The sequence below is a fragment of the Hemicordylus capensis genome, chromosome 5 (assembly GCF_027244095.1).
Source record: "Hemicordylus capensis ecotype Gifberg chromosome 5, rHemCap1.1.pri, whole genome shotgun sequence".
Classification (NCBI taxonomy): domain Eukaryota; kingdom Metazoa; phylum Chordata; class Lepidosauria; order Squamata; family Cordylidae; genus Hemicordylus; species Hemicordylus capensis.
This window is the reverse complement of record NC_069661.1, coordinates 225,408,716-225,420,852: the sequence shown is the minus strand read 5'-3', so window position 1 is coordinate 225,420,852 and position 12,137 is coordinate 225,408,716. Positions and strand designations below refer to the sequence as shown.

Genomic DNA, 12,137 nt, shown 5'->3' with positions numbered 1-12,137 from the left:
TGGTCTCAAGAGGCATCTGGTGGGCCAGTGTGTGAAACAGGATGCTGGACTAGATGGGCCTTGTGCCTGATCCAGCAGAACTGTTCTTATGTCATTATGCCGTCATGATTTTAAAACTGTTTACATCCTTTGCTGGCATAACTCTGACAGCATAAGGGGCTGGAAGAGGATCCGTTTAGATCATATCCCATTCTCCCTCTTGGCAAAATCCTGACTTTTTTACAGGGGTAAAGACAGCAAAACAAGCACTGTAAATATTTACATGCCTATTGAAGTCAATGGAAAACTCAAGACAATGCCCCTCCACATCCTCTCTCTCCTCCCTACAGCCAGTTACAATGGAGGATAGGATACCAAGTTTTCAACCAGTCATTGCACATCACCTGCAGTAAACACAACCAATGAGCACACACCTCTATTTGTTTAAACCTTAATCTATTTTTTTAAATAAACCTGTACTGTTTTTAATATTTGAATCAAATATGTGTACTGTTTTAATTGTTTAATAGATTTGTACTGTTTTAAAACATGTTGTGAACTGCCTTGGGATTATTTTCAATGAAATGCAATACAGAAATCTAAAAATGATCTCAGATATCAAGATATGCAACACAACTCTGCCCCCATGTTTAAGGTGTATCTTTAGTGAATTGGTTGTTCTGCTGCTGTGGAATGTGAAACCCTGCCCTGGAGCTCCGAATTTTGGATATAGGTTGCTTCCCCATCTAATCCTATGACATTAGGCACACAGGAGAAGGTACTACGAACCTTTTCTGCCAGTGTGCTTGAGCCATATGTGTGAGAAAGTATGGAATGGATGAAGTAATAGAATTATTGTGCTCTTTTTTCCTGTTAAATATAGTCAAATTCAGAGTCATCTTTCTTTTAGGTAAATACAGGCATAACCTGTATTTAACTATAACTTGTATTTAACCTCTGTCTTTTAAGGCATCATCTTATATTCAGAGACACCTTCTATTCAGGTAAGTACATTACAAAAGATATTTTGGGTTGCTGAGTGGCAGCGATGTTCCTAGGAAATTTTGTAGAAACGGTCACTGTTATTGCTATACTAGACCTCTTTTCAATTATTTTGACACTGCTACTGAGAGAGTACAGAACACCAGCTTATTATCCCAATGTATGTTTTGGCATCATCATGACCATCATAAGCTGAACCATAGGATTCTCTTTCCAGAAACTCACTTTTAAACAAAATGCTCTTAATATAAAATAATTTTGGAAGGCGTCAGAACATTAGTGCTAATATACAGTGTCAAATAAGTGGTCCCAAGTCTTCTTACATGCCTGCTGAATGAACTGAGCAGCACAGAATACCACACTGTATGAGTTAATTACATATTTTGGACATTCTTGCCACAAATAATAATGTGGAGGAACATACTGACTCTATAAAATGATTCATCAGTCTAGAATTCAGTAAGACAGTTTCTGGGAAGAGAATCCTATGGTTCAGCTTATGATGGTCATGATGATGCCAAAACATACATTGGGATAATAAGCTGGTGTTCTGTACTCTCTCAGTAGCAGTGTCAAAATAATTGAAAAGAGGTCTAGTATAGCAATAACAGTGACCGTTTCTACAAAATTTCCTAGGAACATCGCTGCCACTCAGCAACCCAAAATATCTTTTGTAATGTACTTACCTGAATAGAAGGTGTCTCTGAATATAAGATGATGCCTTAAAAGACACAATTTCATAAAATTGTGTCCTGTAGAAAGAGGTTGAAATTTTATGTATTTATTATCATACTTATATACCAACTGATAAGGAGAGGAGAGCTGGTCTTAACATAAGAACAGCCCTGCTGGATCAGGCCCAAGGCCCATCTAGTCCAGCATCCTGTTTCGCACAGTGGCCCACCAGATGCTGCTGGAAGCCGCAGGCAAGAGTTGAGGGTGTGCCCTCTCTCCGGCCATTACTCCCCTGCAACTGGTACTCAGAGGCATCCTGTCTTGACTTGTCCCCTTATGACCTGTCCCCTCATATGCAACCAGGGTCTGCCCTGGTTGCATATGAATGGGAGACTTGATATGTGAACACTGTAAGATATCCCCCTTAGGGGATGGAGCCACTCTGGGAAGAGCATCTAGGTTCCAAGCTCCTTCCCTGGCATCTCCGAGATAGGGCTGAGAGAGATTTCCGCCTGCAGCCTTGGAGAAGCCACTGCCAATCTGTATAGACAATACTGAGCTAGATGGACTTATGGTCTGACTCAGCATGTGGCAGCTTCCTATGTTCCATCTCTAGGAAGTGTTCTCTATCAAGTCCACTGATAAACATGTATGCTAAAAATGTCTCACTAATTTCACTTCAAAGCAAACATACTTGTGATCAAAGCTGTATAGTCCAATCCAGTGAGCTAATGTAAGGCTAGAGCTGATGTTAGGGTTGACATCACAGGGCAATTGATGGGGCTGGTTGCCCAAGCCAATCTCTGCACCCATAACCTTTGAGCACTTGGTCTTGGAGTGTCTCTTTCTACCAAGAGAGCAACTCTATTGTTCCCTCCTCTCTTCTATCCTGCCAAGTTAAGCTCCACTAGAAACCTTAGGAAAGTTTAGACTGGAGGGAGTCTACAGAGAGCAGTTTGCTGAGGGTTTCCTGAACTCTGGATTGCAGCCCAACCCTTCGGTCCCCAACCCTTTTGAATCATGTTGAATTATATTTAATTTGAAACATTTCAAGCTATAAGGCATCTTGAGTGCATTGTCAGAAAGCCGATACAGTGGTCCCTCGACTTACAAACTACTCAACATAAGTATTTTTCGAGTTACAAACGGCAGTTTTAGATCCGGTTTTAGATGCGGTTTTTTCGACTTACAAATTTTTAGATGGGGTTTCCTCGACTTACAAATTTTTAGATGGGGTTTCCTCGACTTACAAATTTTACATGCGGTTTCCTTGACTTGCCTGCCTGTTTACTGCCTGTTTATTCTTGAAAAGAAATGTCCCTGTGCAGTTTGCAAGCCTTACTGGGGGTCTGGGTCTTTTTTCTAGGCTCCGGAACGCATTAATCTGTTCCCAATGCATTCCTATGGGAAACCGCTTTTCGACTTACGAATTTTTCGACTTACAAATGTGCATTCGGAACAGATTAATTTCGTAAGTAGAGGGACCACTGTATATACTTGTAGTGAATAAATGATCAATATCAATTTTTAACTGAGTAAATTTTAATTTCCCCTCCTAACTAAGGAAAGGGGCACCTTTTAAAAGTAGTGATTCTCTTTATTTAGCAGGGGGACAGCAACTGGCCCTATCCATCCCCAGCACAGCATCCCTCCAGTGGGTGTTGTTGGTGTCAGTCTTATATTTCTTTTTTTAGATTGTCAGCCCTTTGGGGACAGGGGGCCATTTTATTATTTATTTATATATTTATTTATATCTATGTAAACTGCTTTGGGAACTTTTGTTGAAAAGCGGTATGTCGTATTCATATTCATAATTCGAGCTTACCTGGGAGTAAGTCCCATTAAAATCAATGGGGCATGTATCTGAGTGAGCATTCATAAAATAAGACTGGAAGAGACTTGCTGTACAATTCTAGTGCTATAGTTAAAAACACAGCAAAGCATTGCATATTTAATAACCAAAAAATGCTGCTCAAATATCATGTATTTCTAATACATATCCCATATTTCTTGGGAAACATCTACCAACACTTATTATTTATTTATTTACCAAATGTCTATGGCACCCAAAACTTACGTTTCTGGGCGGTTTACAATAAAAACACAATTGAAACAAAATGTAAACATTAAAACAATTTAAAACTTAAAACAAAGTTAACAATATTAAAACAGTAAATCCAATTAAACGCCTGGGTGAACAGATGTGTCTTAATTGACTTTTTAAAAGCTGTCAGAGATGAGGAGGCTCTTGTTTCAACAGAGAGTGCATTCCAAAGTCTCCTAAGGGCAGCAATGGAGAAGGCCTGACCCTAAGTAGCCAACAGACGAGCTGATGGTATTTGTAGACAGACCTCTCCAGATGATCTTAATGGGCGGTGGGAATCATGGCAAAGAAGACGTTCTCTTAAATACCCAGGGCCTAAGCCATTTAGGGCTTTATAGGCTATAACCAGCAACTTGTATTTTGCCTAGAAACTTGTCAGTAGCCAGTGCAGTTCTTTCAATACAGGGGGAATATGATCTCGCTGAGATGACCCAGAGAGCAACCTGGCTGCTGTATTCTGGACCAACTGCAGTTTCCAGACTAAGTACAAAGGCAGCCCCACATAGAGCGCATTGCAGTAATAATGTCTGGAGGTGACCAGCAGATGTACCACTGTTTTGAGGTCATTTATCTCAAAAAAATGGACACTGTTGATAGAAGGCACTTCTGGCCACTGCCTCAACATGGGGCACCAGAGAGAGATTGGAATCCAGAAGCACACACAGACTGCATACCTGTTCCTTCTGGGGAAGTGTGACCCCATTCAGAACAGGGAGATCAAAATCGTCTCCTGAGTTCCGACCTCGCACAATATGTACCTCCATCTTATCTGGATTCAGCCTTCGTTTGTTATCCCCCATCCAGCCCATCACCACCTTCAGGCAGGCTTTTAGGGTGGTTATGCCTTCTCCTGATGATGTTGACATGGACAAATAGATTTGGGTGTCATCAGCATATTGATAACACCCTGCACCAAATCCCCTGAAGATCTCTTCCAGCAGTTTCATGTAGATGTTAAACAACATCAGAGACAATATGGATCCCTGAGGGACATCATATGAAATTTCAGATTTTGAAGAAAAAGAGTCTCCAAGGGACACCATCTGGAACCTCAGACATCAATTAATTTGAGGTCTGAGCTGGAGGTGCCCAACGACTCCTCTTATGTGATTCGACTGGATCGGTTTCAGTTTGTGACTCCTGAGGATGTGGACAAGCTGCTTGGATCGGTGAAGCCTACCACTTGTTCTCTTGATCCTTGTCCAACATGGCTTGTTCGATCTAGCAGGGAGGTTGTTCTAAACAACCTGTTGGATATCATAAATGCTTCTCTGAGGGAGGGCAGGATGCCTCCTTGTCTTAAGGAGGCAATTATTAGACCTCTTCTAAAGAAGCCTGCATTAGATCCCTCGGAGTTGAGCAATTATAGGCCTGTTCCCAACCTCCCATGGCTGGGTAAGGTAACTGAGAGGGTGGTGGCCTCTCAGCTCCAGGCAGTCTTGGAGGAAACTGATTATCTAGACCCATTTCAAACTGGTTTTCGGGTGGGCTATGGGGTGGAGACTGCCTTGGTCGGCTTGATGGATGATCTCCAATTGGGAATGGACAGAGGAAGTGTGACTCTGTTGGTCCTTTTGGATCTCTTGGCGGCTTTCAATACTATCGGCCATAGTATCCTTCTGGAACATCTGAGGGTGTTGGGGGTGGGAGGCACTGTTTTACAGTGGTTCCGCTCCTACCTCTCAGACAGATTCCAGATGGTGTCGATTGGAGACTGTTGCTCTTCAAAATCTGAGCTTAAGTATGGTGTCCCTCAAGGCTCCATACTTTCTCCAATGCTTTTTAATATATACATGAAACCGCTGGGAGAGATCATCAGGGGATTTGGAGCTGGGTGTTACCAATACACTGGATGACACCCAGATCTACTCCTCCATGTCAACTTCTTCAGGAGCTGGCATATCCTCCCTAAATGCCTGTCTGGAAGCAGTAATGGGCTGGATGAGGGAGAATAAACTGAAGCTGAATCCAGATAAGATGGAAGTACTTATTGTGCGGGGTCAGAACTCTAGAGACAATTTTGATCTCCCTGTTCTGAATGGGGTCACACTTCCCCAAAAGGAACAGGTACGCAGTCTGGGAGTACTTCTGGATTCACACCTCTCCCTGGTTTCTCAGGTTGAGGCGGTGGCCAGGGGTGCTTTCTATCAGCTCCGGCTGATACGCCAGCTGCGTCCGTTTCTCAAGATCAATGACTTCAAAACTGTGGTACATCTGCTGATAACTTCCAGACTTGACTTTTGTAGTCCGGAAACTTCAGTTGGTTCAGAACGCGGCAGCCAGGTTGGTCTCTGGGTCATCTCGGAGAGACCATGTTACTCCTTTACTGATGGAGTTACACTGGCTGCCAATAGGTTCCTGGACAAAATACAAAGTGCTAGTTATAACTTAAAAAGCCCTAAACGGCTTAGGCTCTGGGTACCTAAGAGAGCGTCGTCTTCGTTATGAGCCCCACCACCCATTGAGGTCATCTGAGGAGGTCCAACTCCAGTTACCGCCAATTCATTTGGTGGCTACACAGAGATGGGCCTTCTTGGTCACTGCCCCGAGATTGTGGAATGTGCTCCCTGCTGAGATACGATCCTCTCCATCTTTGGCAATTTTTAAAAAACACCTGAAAACCCTTCTTTTCACCAAAGCTTTCACAGCTTCCTAAATTATGGGGGTTTTAATTTCTAGTTTATTTTAAAATTAAAACCCAATTTCGGGGGTTTTAATCACTGTAATTGTTTAATTGTTGTTTTAAAATGTTTTTAAATTGTTAATTGTTATATTGTTTTTTAATTTGTTTTAGCTCTTTACTGTTTTAGTGGTGTGTTTTAATTGTAAACCGCCCTGAGCCATTTTGGAAGGGTGGTATACAAATAAAATAAAATCAAATAAATAAATAAACAAACAAACAAACAAACCTGCCCAAGAGGTAGGAGCAGAACCACTGCAAAGCAGCACCTCCCACCCTTCAAACCCCTCAGACACTCCAGAAGGATACTATGGTCGATAGTATCAAAAGCCGCCAAGAGATCCAAAAGGACTAACAGAGTCACACTACCTCTGTCAATTCCCAATTGGAGATCATCCGTCAGGACAACCAAGGCAGTCTCCATCCTATAGCCTGCCCGAAAACCAGCCTGAAATCAGTTTCCTCCAAGATTGCCTGAAGCTGAGAGGTCATCACTCTCTCATTCATCTTGTCCAACCAAGGAAGGTTGGAGACCGGCCTGTAGTTGCTTAATGTTGAGGGATTTAACGCAGGCTTCTTTAGAAGAGGTCTAATAATTGCCTCCTTAAGGCAAGGATGCATCCTGCCCTCCCTCAGAGAAGCATTTATAATATCTACCAGGTCTTCTACAACAACCCGCCTGCCAGACAGTATAAGGCAGGCCTGCTCAACTTCAGCTCTCCTGCCCTACAACCAGGGGTGTAGCTGTGGTTCAAATAACTTGGGGATGGCCCCCCAGCTCCACGCCTCTATATCTTCTTCATAATCTCCCTCACTCTGAGGGGCCGCCAGGGAAGGTGTGAACATGAGCCCTCACTCCCCTAGCTATGCCCCCGCCTATATAATCCTTGGCTATTGGCCACTGTGGCTGGGGATTATGGGAGTTGTAGTCCAAAACAGTTGGGGAGCCAAAGTTGAGCAGGCCTTGTATAAGCCATGTTGGACAAGGTTCAAGAGAACAGCTGGAAGGCTGCACCGTTCCAAGCAGCTTACTCTCACACCCCCATTCAAAATACATTATATCATTTCTTCCACATCACATCACTTCCACATCATGTGTTTATGACTGTCAGTACTGTCTTGCTGATCTTACAGAATCCCTCGAATCAAACCACCCATCATCATGAATCAAGCCATGATTAATGAGGCTAGAACACTAGCTGCCAGCAGTGGTTTATTTATTGTATTTATTCATTCAATTTCTATACCGCCCTTCCAAAAGTGGCTCAGGGCGGTTTACACAGAAAAACAATAAATAAATAAGATGGATCCTTGTCCCCAAAGGGCTCACAATCTAAAAAGAAACATAAGATAGACACCAGCAACAGTCACTGGTGGAGGTACTGTGCTGGGGGTGAATAGGGCCAGTTACTCTCCCCCTGCTAAATAAAGAGAATCACCATGTTAAAAGGTGCCTCTTTGCCAAGTTAGCAGGGGTTGCCAGGGACAGAAGCATAAAAGGGAGTTTCAAGCCACAATCAAAATCTAGAGTGTGCAGGGTCCCAAACAAAAACAAAATCCCATTTTAGAGACCTCTTTTTAAGGTCCTCCCAAATCTCAGGGATAAGGATACCACACTGTATATTAAGAAATGAAATCAAATTAATTGAAATCCCAGACTATGTGTGTGTCCGGCTGGTAAGCACAAAAACAAGCATCTCTTTGCAGCACTGAAGGACTCTCCACAGAATCTATCTGCCTAGCTTTTACCTTCTGTCAACATGGTATCTTGGCTAATAATAAAAGTGCTGGGAACTTGCAGGACTGCTTTTAAAACCCGTTCATTGGAATGTCCTGCAAATGCCACAGTCTGTCTTTCTGCTCTCAAAATCTGTTCCCAACCTATCAAGGAAATTTGAGTATGTGGTTAAAAGGCACTTTAAAAATAAGTATTTCAGTCTTATTTAGTAGTTGGAGTGGATAGTACAAATACATGATAAGGGAGCCTCACTGCACTGTAAAAGATTGCTTTTACAAAATTTACCTGAGAACACTACAGTTCACACAATTTCACACCTGCCATGCCTCTTGGCTTATAGACCAGTGATAAATTCTGTTAGTTCTTTACTCTAACTAACTGCCAAAATGGATTATCTATAATCGCATTGCCTTCATTAAAGATATCTCATGGCTTAGAGATCTCACAAGTGTTTTACTTAGCCAAAGACCAACAGCCTTTTGAATTTCTTGTATCAGCAAATAAGTACTTAGGAATGAGACATAATGGTGTCTGCATCATGCAGTGTGACAAAGGCCTTACAGGCAAATCCATTATGTTGGTTTTTTCCAGGAGATTCACTTACTCAAATATGCTGGCCTTGGGACAAAATAAACCAATACATACATACTCAAATGTTTAGGAGTACCTAGGAAAGAGACACGTCTACAGTGTGGATAACTGCTTCACCTGCTTACAGTATATTTTCCTTTCATAATCTACACTTTCCATGCTCTCAAGAATGTTAACCCTATTCATACAACAAATGTGTATGCAATCAATTCATGCAAGAAGGCAGAATGGGATTGCACCCACTGGCCTGCTTCTGTCATTCACACAATGATTGGAAGATCTGCAAAGAACCCACACATAAAAGCCCTGTGTATTTTTGCTATATGTTGCATTTCTGAGGAGAAAGCTTAGTAGGTCAACTTAATAGCTTCTGCATCATGGAAGTAATCCTTGTTCCACTGAAGATAACAGCTGCATTCTGGCTTCACTTCAAATGATGATTTAGTTTAAAACCCAAACCATGGCTGCACCGACTTACCTATAGCAGCTGTCCAGCAGAGAGATTTTGGAACTGGAGGAACATGATCTTCTACCACTTGAAGATGAAGTTTTACTTTTAGGAGATTAAACATTGTCCAATCACTAAGTAATTCTGCCTAATTGGTTTTCTATTGACACTGTACCTAGAGCACCACCTAAAATTAACATCCAGCTTTGCTAAAATAGACTCCAGCATTTCTCTGTTATGTCTGCTCTCAGGGCCCATGTGCTCTGTCTGATTAGTACAGAAGATAGAACAGAGTAATTACTAGATTTTATATTTTCTAAAAATTGAGCAACAGTCACTGTCATCTCTTTCCCATTCCAGCCCTGAAAAGCATCCTGTAATCAGAATCTATCACCTATTGAAACTAATCAGCTTGAGCCTGAATAGCTCCTCCTATATCCCACTTTACAGACTTTGGGGCTAAAAATACCATGCCCTTGTTCTCCACCCCTCCCCTTTTGCTGATGAAGAGTAATCTAGAGAACTCAAAAGTTTGCTGCATAAGACTCTGTGACATTTTATTGGTCCAAATAAAGGTATTACCAGACTGTGGTGTTTGGACTTCTTTTTTTAATCAAATAGACAATACAGAGCTGGATTAACATTATCTGCAGAGTTGAACTCCAACTAAATTATGACCTGTGATGGTTTTACCAATTGGGAGCCCTTCTTCTCAAAGCTAAGTGAACCTATCATACTTCTTGCACTCCGAATAACAATTCAGAACAAATATTATGGGGATATTCATCATGTTGTTTCTTTTTCTGTTTCTAATGTGTTCTCCATATGGTACTGTTTATTTTCATTCGGTAAAAGTTGTTTAGTACCTGCTGTTTCATGCAAGCAACAGCCAACAACAGCTTCTTCTTTCTCTGAGTTTCATGTATTTTTGGAAGCATTAAATGCTTCTATTAATGCTTCTATAAACAGTAATTCCAGAATGGCACACTTGTATAAGTGACAAAGATTAAAAATTCTCTTTTTAGAATACAGGTTGAACTTTGTGCCTAATCACCAGCATAATTCTATTACATTTCAATGTAATTCACTTGTGCAGGGACTTTCCCCACCACGCTTTTTCCAATGAGACGAAGTTCCTGTTCACATCAACAGATTCTCTTTTCCGCAACCCATTCTAAGTAAAATTGCAAAGGAAAGTAATACACTGTGATCACAACTGTAGAACAATTCCCTCTGATGAATGCCAACTAAAACTGAAGCTGAGTTGTGACACTTTTTTCCTGAATAATAGCAAATTAAGCCTAAGATTAGGGAGAGTAAACCATGGCTGGCATTTTTAGTACAGCAACACAGCTAACAATCTTAAACGCTAGTGATCTATTTTGTAAAAATCTAAAAGCCAATTAAAACATTATGAAAGTCTTTTTTTAAAAAAAAAGTTTTAATCCACTCAAAGCCCTGGGGAGGAGGCAGGTTAAAAACAGAAATATAATCAATCCATGCTGAGAGCAAGGAGGGAGGTTTCATGCCAAGTGCATTTGGCAGGAGAATTGCAAGGTGGTGGGGTGGGAGTGGGAGGGATGTGGAGAGGGGGAGAGATGGTCCCTGGTTGGAGGTTTTTTTTAAAAATTATTACTTTATTAAATATTATAAATATACATTAACATTACAACAAGATGGTACAACAACATAAAGAAACATTTGCAATATGCCAGGAAGAAGAAAAAAGAAAAATATGTACAATTGGTGTAGCTTTTATTCTACTGGTATATCAATCATACTCCTTGGTTGGAGCTGAGACAAAACAAAGGTTATCATTTATTTGGCCATAAAGATTTGGGCGAGACGGGGGATGGGGGAGAAAGTAGCCACCAACAGTGAGGATGAGGAGGAGCAATCAGCCGGTGGGGAGGAAGGGAGCACCAAGAGGCAGATCTCCTCCAGCAAAGCAGCGTCACCTGGGCATGCATCCACGGAGGACTCTCCTGCTGGGACCCCCTTCCGCATCCCCGCGCGGGGGGGATTCCCTCCCTCCCTCTTCTCGCCCCCCTTCCTTGCCGCTTTCGCGCCTCCCCGCCCCGCATCTCCTTTCGCCACAGGCCGCCCCCTCTCCTACCTGGGCAATGGCGGAGGGGTAAGCACCGCCAGCCTCCCCCAGCGGCCGCCGCTCGCCATCCTCTTCGAGTCGCGCGTCTGCCGCTGCCCGCTCCTCACAGCACAGGAAGGAACCTGCTGCTGCCCGGCGGCCGCGGAGGCGGTGACAGCTCCCGGGAGTCGAGAAATGCTGCTGCTTCCACCCACACTGAGCAGGCGCGGCAGAAGTCAAGGGAAGGCCGGGCGAGGGGGGGGGGCAAAGAGGGCGGGCTCGCTGGCTGGGCCGGGGAGCCCCCGGCTGTGTGGCGATGATGATGTGGCTCGTCATCACCGAGGCACGCAGGCGAGCTGCCGTCCTCGCCGGCGGGGGGCGCCTGGGGGCTTCCAGACGGCGCGCGTTGGCGAAGAAGGGGCTCCCCTCGAGGCAGCCTCTCGCCTCGCTCACACGTTCAAGCCGTTTTATCTCACACTGATGTAGTGTGATGGGTGGGGGGAACCCCTCGTATACACCGGTGCTGCTGCGCCGGGTCATGTGGAAAGGCCACACGAGCATATGCCTTCCAGTCAAAGCATTGGTCCGTCTAGCCCAGTATTGTCTATCGACTGAAAGCCAGGAGGTGTCTGATGCAGGGGGCAGCGGGGGTTGCCCAGGACCCCACATCTATGGGCCCCCCAACACGGCAGCACGTCCACAGGGACTCCTCTAGTGCTGAACTTGCTGAAATGATTCATCATGGGGAGATCCATACACTGTTTGGCCCTCCACACATTAGCGATAGCCCAGATGGCAGCAGCTCTTTGCATTCTGGGAGAGGAGTCTTTCCCA

The 12,137-nt window shown here is 43.4% G+C and overlaps 1 protein-coding gene across 3 annotated transcripts in view; it reads right to left on the bottom strand.

Annotated features, from left to right (window-relative positions):
- SLC41A2 (solute carrier family 41 member 2) overlaps positions 1-11,538 on the bottom strand; it is a 107,479-nt gene extending 95,941 nt beyond the window's left edge. For all 3 annotated transcript variants that reach the window (XM_053255493.1, XM_053255491.1, XM_053255492.1), the window contains exon 1: positions 11,334-11,538. The gene's annotated coding sequence lies outside the window, so the exon portion shown is untranslated. The remainder of the gene's footprint in view (positions 1-11,333) is intronic.
- Positions 11,539-12,137: the final 599 nt, after the last annotated feature.